Here is a 12,234-nt window from a genome sequence, read left to right as displayed (position 1 = left end):
ACTAAGCTAAACCATGTAGTTAGCAATAATTAACAACCACATGTAATTGAGAGATAACAATAAAAAACGTAGTGCAAATTTTAATAATGAAATTCAAGCAAAATCAACTACTAGTTATAAGAGGAGTTCCTTAATTCAATCAAAAACACCCAATCCACCGTGATCAACCAACACTAAATCAAGTAAATGAGAAGTAATAAAGGTATAAAAAAAGTATGAATTGGAAAATTGAGAGGAAGAACTCATTAATTTTGTGCGCAAGAACACCGAAACGGACCCGAATTCGACCCCGCAATCCTCCGTAGTTCTTGTTCGACCTTGGATTCGAGGCTAAACTCCCTTCCAATTGCTGTCTTCTCTTTCAAATTACCCAACTCAAAACCCAATTAATAACCCTCTTAGCTCGTAATTTTATGGTTGTTGTGTGTGTGTCGTCCCCCCTCCGTTTTTGGGTTGAGATGCAATTTTATATATGATAAACCCTAATTTGAACGGAGATCTCAGAACCAGAAAATTGGTACCTTGAGTTTGTTGTTATTGCTCTCGAGAAGTACGGAGAGATTCTGAGTATGAAGACCTCCACTCACGAATTTTATGGTTATTGGGAACTTTCAGTTGGTGGAAATATGGTGATGAAGAGAATGGGTCAAAGATGACTCCTCATCTTTCCCCCAATTCACGTGACTATCTCTAATTTAGGTGGAGATTTATTAGGCCCATTCTTTTAGCCTTCTTCATTTCTTCCAACATGGGGTTTAACTTGATAAGTTTGGGCTTTTCTTGGCTTCCCCTCATTAATTGTCATTGTTGACGTCTCGTGTGGAACCCACAGGCTTTGGCTTCTCAATAATTTATAACCTGTAACATAACCGAGTAATATTTAGGCTAATTTAACAATAAAATATAAAACAAAGAAAAATATACTTATAATTTTATTAAAAGTAACTAAAGACCCAAAATAATAGATTAAGGACGGCTATATAACTAAAATAAGGAAATAAATATATGTTAAATAATGCACTTATCAAACTCCCCCACACTTAGCTTTTGGTCGTCCTCGATCAAAATAAACAAAACTAAGATGTACTATGCGAATAAATAAATAAAATCAAATTATTTTGGACAATCCAAACCAATGAGAGAAGTGAATATTTTTAAGAATTTCAAATTCAAAATATATTTTATATCACTACCAACAAGCATGGATCATTGAACAATACGAACAAGAATTAAGCACCCTAGTTGACCAACCAATCTTACCGCTTCCTTTCCCCTAAGTTTGAATCTTCCCTCATAGATGCGCAACCGTATTAGCTCATGCCTCTCTATTTGATGACCCTCATCAAGACTTGCACAAAATCTTACCCTCCACCGTTAAGTGACCAACAGTGTAATTAGGAGATCAAACAGGACTTTTATATGGTTGTAATGGGGCTTAGGTTAAGGGTAGGGAAATATTTAGTTATGTGGTGTTAAATAGAGCCAAGCTAAAGGAGCAATTGAACAATAAAAACACGACCTTTGTGATGTAAGGTCTCAACATCCTGCCATAATAATCTGCCCACCATCATTTCTAACAACAGATAACATCATACTACAATTCTGAACTTTACCGTTACTTGACAACCTCTTTATTTTTTTCATCTTTGATCATTTCATTTCTTTCGTCACCCTATTCCTCAGAGTACAAATGACTACTATTTTCTGCTAGTCTTTTTTTTTTCTTTAATAATATCCAAATCACCTTCAAACGAGCACCTTTGAAATACAACCTGAACAACAATGCTCCATTTAACTAAGCTCGGGTATAGGCCATAGGTTTGTAATGTAAGGTTGTAACCAAAAATAGGATATTAAGGCTCAACATGGCTAAGCAAATGGAATTTTTGTGAATATATACGAATGACAAAAGGCCTAAATACTCTGGAAGCTCTAATTATGAAAGAAATAAAATGCCTTAATCATTTCTCCTGTACACTTTGGTCATCGATCTCGGGAAGCTAAAATGCAAGTCCCAATTTGGACGATCAATAAGGAGGGAAGTAAAAGTGAGTCTTACGAGGTTCGTGGCCCTCCATTTCGGGCCTCGTCGCACAAAGGGAAAGCGAAACCATGCAACACAAACCATGTCAAAGAGGGGTTTATGCAATCTTTAATATCATTCATGATGATCCAATGCAAGTTAGTTTGTGACAAAACCATAAAAACCAATTTTTTTTTTTCACTTGTCAGGCATTTGGTTTGGATTGTCAAAATAGCTAACTTTTATTTTCCTATGTCACAAGCACAACTGAGTTTGATTAATATGAGAGAGATACTTCCACAAAAATTTTGACAGCATTTTGTTTTAAAAATGACCGTTTCTAACTCCCCCCCACACTGAAATTGTCCATTGTCCCCAATGGAAAAAAAAGATTGTAGAGAGGGAAGAAGGGACTTAGCTGGTTAAATTCACTGATGATGATGATTAGTTGATCAAATGTTGCTGCTAATGGTTTCCAGTCCCTGATGTAGTAGGTGGTAGAAGCTGACTTTATCAGCTCATTTACTTCAACTCATTGGACCAGTATGGGAGTTGTGCAATGTGATTGTGAATGTTGAAACTTCAAATGATTGGGTCAGAAGAGCTGTTGTTGCAGCTGATTTAGGGCTTGTTCAGCTTGGTATTACTCCATTGTCAGAATTATACTTGCCCCCTGCAAATGAAATAAATTCAATTACACTGACTTTTCAATCTCGTGACAACAAGGGGTTTAACTGCAGAATTCTTGTAAGTTATACATGCTTCATTTATGAGACATTTTAGCTTAAGTTATTCACATAGTCTGTGCGGTGGAATAAAGTAAACTGAACTTGCAGAAATTGAAAATAGCAGAGTAATAAATTTTAAAAAAATACAATAAAATAAAATAAATAAAATAAAATAAAATAAATAATGTCAGCAGAAAATAATCATGGGTTGCCTCCCAGTAGCGCCGTTAGTTTAAGTCGTTGGCTCGACGTTCTCAATTCTTTGTCAGATTTCCTCAAACGTGACATCTTCGATCATTTGCTCATAAGCTTGATCATAGAATGGCTTCAATCTGTGACCATTAACTTTGAAAGTTTTGTCAGTACCAAAGTCCTTTATTTCCACTGCACCATGAGGAAACACATTAGTAACAACAAAGGGACCAAGCCATCTAGTTTGCAATTTTCCAGGAAATAATTTCAGTCTAGCATTAAATAAAAGAACTTTCTGGCCAACTTGAAAAGACTTCCTAGCTATCATTTTATCATGGAATGCTTTAGTCTTCTCTTTGTAGTTTTTAGCATTTGCATAAGATTCAAGCCTTAATTCTTCCAACTCAAGGAGCTGTAACTTTCTCTCTTTTCCAGCAGAATCATAGTCTAAGTTACATTGCTTCACTGCCCAGAAAGATTTATGCTCAATTTCTACAGGTAGGTGACAAGATTTTCCATAAACAAGTCTGAAAGGTGACATTCCTATAGGTGTTTTATAAGCAGTCCTATATGCCCATAGAGCATCACCTAAACGGAGACTCCAATCTTTCCTATTCGGATTGACCATTTTTTCTAGAATAGACTTTATTTCTCTATTAGACACTTCAACCTGACCACTAGTTTGCGGGTGGTATGCAGTAGCTACTCGATGAGTCACATGGTACTTTTCAAGAAGGGAACCAAAGGTTTTATTGCAAAAGTGTGTTCCTCTATCACTAATAATAGCCTTAGGCATGCCAAATCTATTAAAAATATGACTCTTAACGAATTTTACCACTGTTTTGGCATCATCAGTAATCACAGCTTTTGCCTCTACCCATTTAGAAACATAGTCAACAACAAGAATAATGTAGACATTACCAAAAGAAGACGGAAAAGGACCCATAAAATCTATACCCCACACATCAAATATCTCACAAATTAGAATACCAGATTGAGGCATCTGATTTCTTTTAGACAGATTACCTGTCTTTTGGCAACGTTCACATGACTTGCAAAATACATAAGCATCTTTATAAATTGTAGGCCAATACAAACCACATTCAAGAACCTTATGAGCAGTCCTTTGAGGACCAAAATGCCCTCCACTTTCAAGATTATGACAAAAATGAAGAATAGAAGCATATTCAGGTTTATCTATACATCTCCTAATTATTAAGTCAGAACAAGATTTCCATAAATATGGATCATCCCAGAAGTAGTATTTAGAATCAGATTTGATCTTTTCCTTTTGAGCTCTAGACAATATAGGAGGAAATGTTCTAGTAACTAAGAAATTCACCATATCAGCATACCAAGGAGTATCAATACGACATAAGCAAAGCAATTATTCATCAGGAAAGAACTCGGTCATTAAAGGCCAATCATCTCTAGGAACAATCCTACTTAAGTGGTCAGCAACCAGATTCTCTACACCCTTTTTATCCCTAATTTAAAGGTCAAATTCTTGCAACAAAAGCATCCACCTAAGCAATCTAGGTTTTGACTCTTTCTTTTTCAACAAATATTTAAGTGCTGCATGATCAGAATATATAATCACATGAGTGCCAAGCAAATAAGTTCTAAACTTTTCCAAAGCAAAAACAACAGCATACATTTCTTTTTCAGTCACAGTGTAATTGCATTGGGCAGAATCAAGAGATTTGGAAGCATAATGGATCACATAAGACTCTTTATCTTTCTTTTGACCTAAAACAACACCTATTGTTTTATCACTAGCATCACACATGATTTCGAAAGGCAATGACCAATCAGGTGGTCTAATAATAGGAGCAGAGGTCATTTTATCTTTCAGATCATCAAAAGCTTTCTTGCATTTATCATTAAAGTCAAAAACAACATCCTTACCAAGTAAAACACACAAAGGAGATGCAATTTTAGAGAAATTTTTAATAAAACGTATGTAAAATCCAGCATGCCCTAAAAATGACCTAATTTCACGAACACATGTAGGATAAGGTAATGAACTAATTAATGACATCAATTTTAGCTTTGTCAACCTCTAAACCTTTAGCACTTACAATATGTCCAAGTACTACACCTTGTTCAACCATGAAATGACACTTTTCGAAATTCAACACAAGGTTAGTTTCAACACATCTTTTCAGAACTCGAGACAGACTATGAAGGCATCTATCAAATGAATCACCAAAAACAGTAAAATCATCCATAAACACTTCCATATCTTTTTCAATTAAATCAGAAAAAATACTCATCATGCATCTTTGAAAAGTTCCAGGGGCATTGCACAATCCAAAACGCATTCACCTAAAGGCAAATGTACCAAAAGGACAAGTAAAAGTGGTTTTATCTTGATCTTCAGGAGCTATTGGAACTTGAGTATAACCAGAATAACCATCAAGAAAACAGAAAAATGACTGACCAGCAAGTTTTTCTAACATTTGATCAATAAAAGGCAAAGGAAAATGATCTTTCCTAGTAGCTTGATTAAGCTTCCTATAGTCTATGCATACTCTCCATCCACTAGGAACTCTAGTGGGGACAAGCTCTCCTTTATTATTCTCAACTACTGTTATTCCACTTTTCTTAGGCACCACATGAATAGGACTTACCCATTGAGAATCAGAAATAGGATAGATCACATCCGCATTTATCCATTTAATAATTTCCTTTTGAACAACTTCCCTGATTGAAGGGTTTAACCTTCGTTGAGTTTCTCTAGTGGGTTTAGCATTCTGTTCAAGAAATATTCTATGCATGCATAAGGTGGGACTAATGCCCTTTATGTCTGCTAAAGTCCATCCTATTGCCTCTTTATAATTTTTAAGCACATTCAACAACTTTGCTTCTTGAAATTCATTTAATGAGCTTGAAACAATCACAGGCAATGTCTCATTAGCACCCAAATAAACATATTTCAGATTAGAGGGCAAGGGTTTTAACTCTAAAATAGGTGGTTGAACAATAGAAGGAATCAATTTAGGCACAGATAAAGGCAAAGAAAAATCAGACTTTTCATTCACATCAACCACATCAGACGCGGCTACAACAGAAGAATAAGAAATTTCACGCATATAATCAGGAACATCATTTTCTAACAGTTTGTCACACCACTTATCAAATACATCCTGAGCCATCCAATCAAAAGCATCAAAAATATATATGGAACTAACATTATTGATATCACTTGGGTATCTCATAGCATCAAAAATATTAAACTTAATAATTTCTCCATCAAATTCCATAGTTAGATTACCCTCATGAACATCAATTTTAGTCTTAGAAGTTTTCAGGAATGGTCTACCTAACAACAGTGGAACACTATCACTTCTATCACCCATATCTAGAACATAAAAGTCAGCAGGAAAAACCAATTCATTCACTTGTACAAGTACATCTTCTAAGACTCCTATTGGAAATGCGTTAGATCTATCAGCTAACTGAATAACAATATCAGTTTTAGACAAAGAACCCACATTTAAAGTATCATAAACAGATTTCGGCATAACATTAATGGAGGCTCCTAAATCTAGCATACACCTTTCAAACTTAGAATCACCAATTTTGCAAGGAATACAAAACATGCCAGGATCCTTACACTTAGGGGGAAGCTTCTTTTGGATAATAGCTGAAATATTTTCCCCCATACTTACCTTTTCAGAAGGACGAAAATGCCTTTTGTTAGTACAAAGTTCCTTAAGAAACTTTGCATAACGAGGTACCTGTTTAATAGCATCAAGAAGGGGAATATTGACTTCAATTTTCTTAAAAGTTTCTAGAATTTCATTGTCAAGACTCTCTTTCTTAGCTTTAGCAAATCGAGAAGGGAAAGGAGGCAAATCTTTAAAACGAGAAACAACAGAATCGGATTCATTTTACTCTCCCCTTCATTTTCTTTTTCACTCTCCTTCACAATACCCTCACTTTCCACTCTTTCCCTTGATCCAACTTTAGGATTGACTTCTATCTCTTTTTCAACTTCACGACTTTTCATTTTAGGTTCAGTTAACACTTTACCACTCCTAAGTGTGACAGCTTTAACATGACCATTGGGATTAGGGATTGTTTGTGATGGAAGTTTACCTGAAAGTTGAGTTTCAAGATTACTTAGAGAAGTGCAAATATGACCTATTTGAGTGTCTATATGATGAAGGTGCGTGTCAGTTTTCTTTTGATACTCAACACCTTGGTTATGGACTTGCCCTATTTGATTTGTTAGTTGCTTAACTAAATCTTCTAGTGAAGGACCAGATTGGGGTGGTGGATTTTGTTGACCATATTGCCTTGGTTGATTAGATTGTGGAAGTTGTGGTCTATTTCCATACCTTAGGTTAGGGTGGTCTTTCCAACCTTCATTATAAGTTTGTGAGTAAGGATCATATTTTCTTTGACCAGAATAACCACCTATAGCATTCACAGTTTCAGATTGCAATTCAGGACATTTATCAGTAAGATGAGACTCATTACAACAAATTCCACACACTCTAGCTTTAGACTCATTACTAGCAACAATTTTAGACACAAGAGTAGTTAAAGTAGCAATTTGTTGAGCATTTTCTTGTAATTGATTCTGAATACCACTTAAATCAACTCCATTTACTCTTTTAACATCATTTCTAGAACCATGTTGTTGGGTGTTTTGAGCCATATTAGAAATTAAAGCCCTAGCCTGGGTTGGTGTTTTGTCCACTAATGCCCCCCCACTCGAAGCATCTATCATACCCCTATCAGTAGGCAATAGGCCTTCATAAAAGTATTGAATTAATAGTTGGTCACTAATCTGATGTTGGGGACAGGATGAACATAATCTCTTAAAACGTTCACAATATTCATACAAGGACTCATTATCATTCTGCCTAATACCACATATCTCCTTCCTGATGGATCCAATTAGACTTGCTAGAAAGTACTTTCCTAGAAAAGCTGATGCCATAACATTCTAAGTCGTAATTGATCCAGCAGGAAGATCATACAACCAATCTTTAGCCACATCTTGCAAAGAAAAAGGAAAAGCATGCAATCTAATATGATCCTGTTCAACTCCTTCAAGATTCATAGAAGAACAAACAACCTTAAACTCTTTTAAATGTCGATGAGGATTCTCACCTGACTTCCCATAATATTTGGGAAGAAGATTAAGGAAACCTGAATTCAGCTTGAGGGGTTTGTCTAGCTCCGGAAACACAATGCAGAGAGGATCATCTCCAGTATTTGGGGCTGCCATCTCCTTCAAGGTTCTTTCACCCATTTCCTCTCCTTTTAGACTATCTTCTGTTGATTCAACTTCCTCTGGTTTCAATTCTTCTGGTTGATCGGGTTGAAAAGAATAGAATGATCTCTCTTGATCTAAATACTGCCTGATTCGCTTGAGTTTAGAATTAGGTGTTTCACCGCTCATGTACCTGAAAAGTAATTATTAGTTAACTAGGGACATGATTAACAACTTAGTGCATAACTAATGATCTTATACTATTAGACATAAGTTTAAGCTCAAGAGAGTCTGCAGTTATGAAAACAATAACAAATTCTAGATTTCAACAAGTATCTGGCAATATATATTTCAGAATTCACTAGAAGTCCAAATTAAATAACTGACCAGAACACAAATTAGCAAGCCAGACCAATTATCAGTTGTGGGGCATATCAAATTATTCCTAGCCAAACTTAATAGAAGAATCGGTTATGGGCTACAGAACATAAACTGAATACAAAGAGGATTTAAAACAAACAGCTTAACAGATCAAACTTTCACAATCTTAATTATGGGGTAGTAAGTTGTTAACATGCATTATACTTCAACACAATGTCATGGACAATCTTAACAGTCCAGGTCACTTAAATGAGAACAAAAAAAAAAATCAGTTGCTGTATTTAATTAATCTGGAAGAATGAAAATGTAAGCAGCATGTTCAATTCCTAAGATAAGATTTAAACTCTATTCAGAACTGAATTCTTGAATGGCATGATTTCTCAAAATGAACATCAGAATTGATTCACCTAATAATGATTAATTTTAAAGCATAAAAGAATCATGAATTCATTTCAAGCCACTACAATCAGTTAGAAAGAGAAACAAAGTAACCAACACCATGAAACACTATACATTTCCATAATATCTAATGAGCATCATACTTTTATCTACTATACAACTACTGCAAAATAGGATTCATTAGAATGCATTCAGAAAACAGTGCTGACCAATTACACAATATCAATCATGTTGTGCATTTGTTAAACAAGTTCATGTTTTACAATTTTAGATTAAGTTTCAGCTTCTTTTAGAAAGCCAAAAAAACTAAATTTTATCACTAAGAGTGACAATGAAGGGTGGTTATGAAGCTTTATCAAATAGCATCCCAGAAGAATGAATCAGAATACTTCAGCAACTTTTAAACCAGATTTTCAAACATCCTTAAAGTTCACACAAAATCAAGCAATAATTCAATGAACTCTAGTTAGACAACTCCATGTAATTTGAGCTCTGACCTTATTATAGAACAATATGTAGACAAATTCCAGATAATAGACTTAGGTGATTACTCAAAATAACAATTTCAGCAAGGTAAAATTAAGTTCAGGTTACATCAACATCACCATATTTAACCCTTTTCACTTAATAAAAATATTATCAAGTTATTAAATTCTAATTCCACTCCACGAAAACGATTTGATAGCTTGTTACACACCCTAATATAAACTAGCATGGGGTGTAACAGGTAATAGCAAGCAGCAGCATTGTAATTCAGAAATCTACAGCTATTAAAACACCATGAAAACAATGATTCAGTAGGGGTAATACACATGTAATCCATCATTTTTTTTTATTATTATTTTCCTTTGAACTCAAGCTTTCCATTGCTTTGCACTCTAGTTTCTGCGTCTAACAGTTGAACTTCAATAGTTAAAATGCATAAGATAGCATATAAATGCAGAAATTTTCAGATTTGGCAGAACATAACATATTATTTACAGAGCTACTCTACTAATAGGGAATTCACTAAACAATTTTAGGAACGAAACCAATGAAATCTACTACTTAGAATTGTAAAAAAAAAAATGTCCCTACCACCTTGAGTAAGCCAAATAACAATCAACTAGAAAGAAAGAAATAGCTAAGCACATAGTATGCAAAAGAGGCAAAAAATAAATAAATTTAAGAAACATACTCTAAGCTTAGAAATTTCAACCTAACCAAAGTTTATTTAGACAACCAAATATCACAAGGATTTTTTTTTTATATATATATTTTATCAACTAAATTCCAAAAGAAAATTTAGTATCTTAGTTAAACTTTTAAGTAAAGAAAGAGTATAAATCTCCCCGACAACGGCGCCAAAATTTGATACGAGTCGTTTACCGTATTAAATTAAAAACCTATCTTAGACCTTTAAAAATATTAACAAGTAGTAAAAGGATAAGAAAGGATCGATCCCACAGAGAGAATATTAGATTTCCTACACTCATTGTTTAACTAAAAAAAAAAATATCATTAGCCACCAAATTTAGTCAGACGAACCATTTATTTACACGTACTATTTACATAGATTTGGGGGGATTGAAGAGAATATTAACCAATAGAACTAAGTGACTGAGTAATTCATCTACTATTTACAAGTGACGACACAACTAACCTTTTCAATCTCATGACCCTTACTCGATTTAGTTTATTAATCGTAACCATGATTGAACTTGAGGATTTAACCAATTATGAACTAAGCCAAATTGTAGACTAACTGTAGAGTCTTAAGTAATAAAGACTCCCTGTACTCCCTTATTTATAATCAATTATGAACTAAGACAAATTGATTCTAAACCATCCCATCTCACACAGATATGATCGCACCCTGTATAACTTGGACTTGACAGCTTTTAAAAAAAACTAGGATACATCATTAGTCCTAATTAATCTAATAAATTAATTTCTTAGACTAATTAGATTGAATTTGCTTTTCTAACCTGTACTTCAACCATGATTGCAGATTTAATAAAGGTTAGGACTACTATGCTACATAATCTGAACTAAGCTAAACCATGTAGTTAGCAATAATTAACAACCACATGTAATTGAGAGATAACAATAAAAAACGTAGTGCAAATTTAATAATGAAATTCAAGCAAAATCAACTACTAGTTATAAGAGGAGTTCCTTAATTCAATCAAAAACACCCAATCCACCGTGATCAACCAACACTAAATCAAGTAAATGAGAAGTAATAAAGGTATAAAAAAAGTATGAATTGGAAAATTGAGAGGAAGAACTCATTAATTTTGTGCGCAAGAACACCGAAACGGACCCGAATTCGACCCCGCAATCCTCCGTAGTTCTTGTTCGACCTTGGATTCGAGGCTAAACTCCCTTCCAATTGCTGTCTTCTCTTTCAAATTACCCAACTCAAAACCAAATTAATAACCCTCTTAGCTCGTAATTTTCTGGTTGTAACTTGTAACATAACCGCGTAATATTTAGGCTAATTTAACAATAAAATATAAAACAAAGAAAAATATACTTATAATTTATTAAAAGTAACTAAAGACCCAAAATAATAGATTAAGGACGGCTGTATAACTAAAATAAGGAAATAAATATATGTTAAATAATGCACTTATCAGCTGATTTGACTAAAGTAGTTATAATGTTAAAATCATGTGTTCTTAAAAGTAAATTTAACTTAAGAGAAATATTTGTTAAAGGAAAAATTTGACATATTACCCATGTTTCATAATGATCTTTATGGTTATTATTTGCACAAATATTAAGACAAATGTGATACATTGTCTAAAAGGTGGGTGGTTATAATAAAATATAGATAATGTAAGAGATATAGTGTGAAAAGTGGTGAGTGTAAGAAAAAAAAAGAATAAAGTCAGTAGAAAGAAGTAAATTTTGTAGGGTACGTATGATCTTTCCGCCGCTCCTCTTTTTTTCTCTACCTTTTCTCTCTTCCTCTTTCAAAACCCTAATTTTCTAGGGGCTATCACCAACCATTAGGTTGATGGTAAGCCCATTTTTTCTTGTTTTTCCTAGCTTTTGATTTCACGTTCGAAATAAAAATTTCATTCTCTCCTTATTGAAGAGTTTTTTTACCCATTTATTGGGTTATCTGTACCCATTTATTGGGTTTTATCACTCTCCTTGTGAGAGTTTGGGGCCATGTTTTTAATTTCGCATGAAAAGTTGATTTACTGATGAAGATTTGTGTGGGGTTACAACGGATGTCATTCTTACGTCTACAATCAATTGAATCGAATTTAATTCAATACTAAAGCTAC

The 12,234-nt window shown here is 34.0% G+C and overlaps 1 non-coding gene across 1 annotated transcript; it reads left to right on the top strand.

Moving 5' to 3' along the window:
* The first annotated feature begins 7,741 nt into the window (after positions 1-7,741).
* On the top strand, positions 7,742-7,850 carry LOC130466627 (small nucleolar RNA R71). The gene has a single exon (XR_008926799.1). It is a non-coding gene; the product is annotated as a small nucleolar RNA R71 (small nucleolar RNA).
* The last annotated feature ends 4,384 nt before the right edge of the window (positions 7,851-12,234 follow it).

The sequence above is a fragment of the Spinacia oleracea genome, chromosome 1, assembly GCF_020520425.1.
Source record: "Spinacia oleracea cultivar Varoflay chromosome 1, BTI_SOV_V1, whole genome shotgun sequence".
Lineage (NCBI taxonomy): Eukaryota > Viridiplantae > Streptophyta > Magnoliopsida > Caryophyllales > Amaranthaceae > Spinacia > Spinacia oleracea.
The sequence above is the reverse complement of the archived record's forward strand: the minus strand, read 5'-3'. Positions and strand labels throughout refer to the sequence as shown.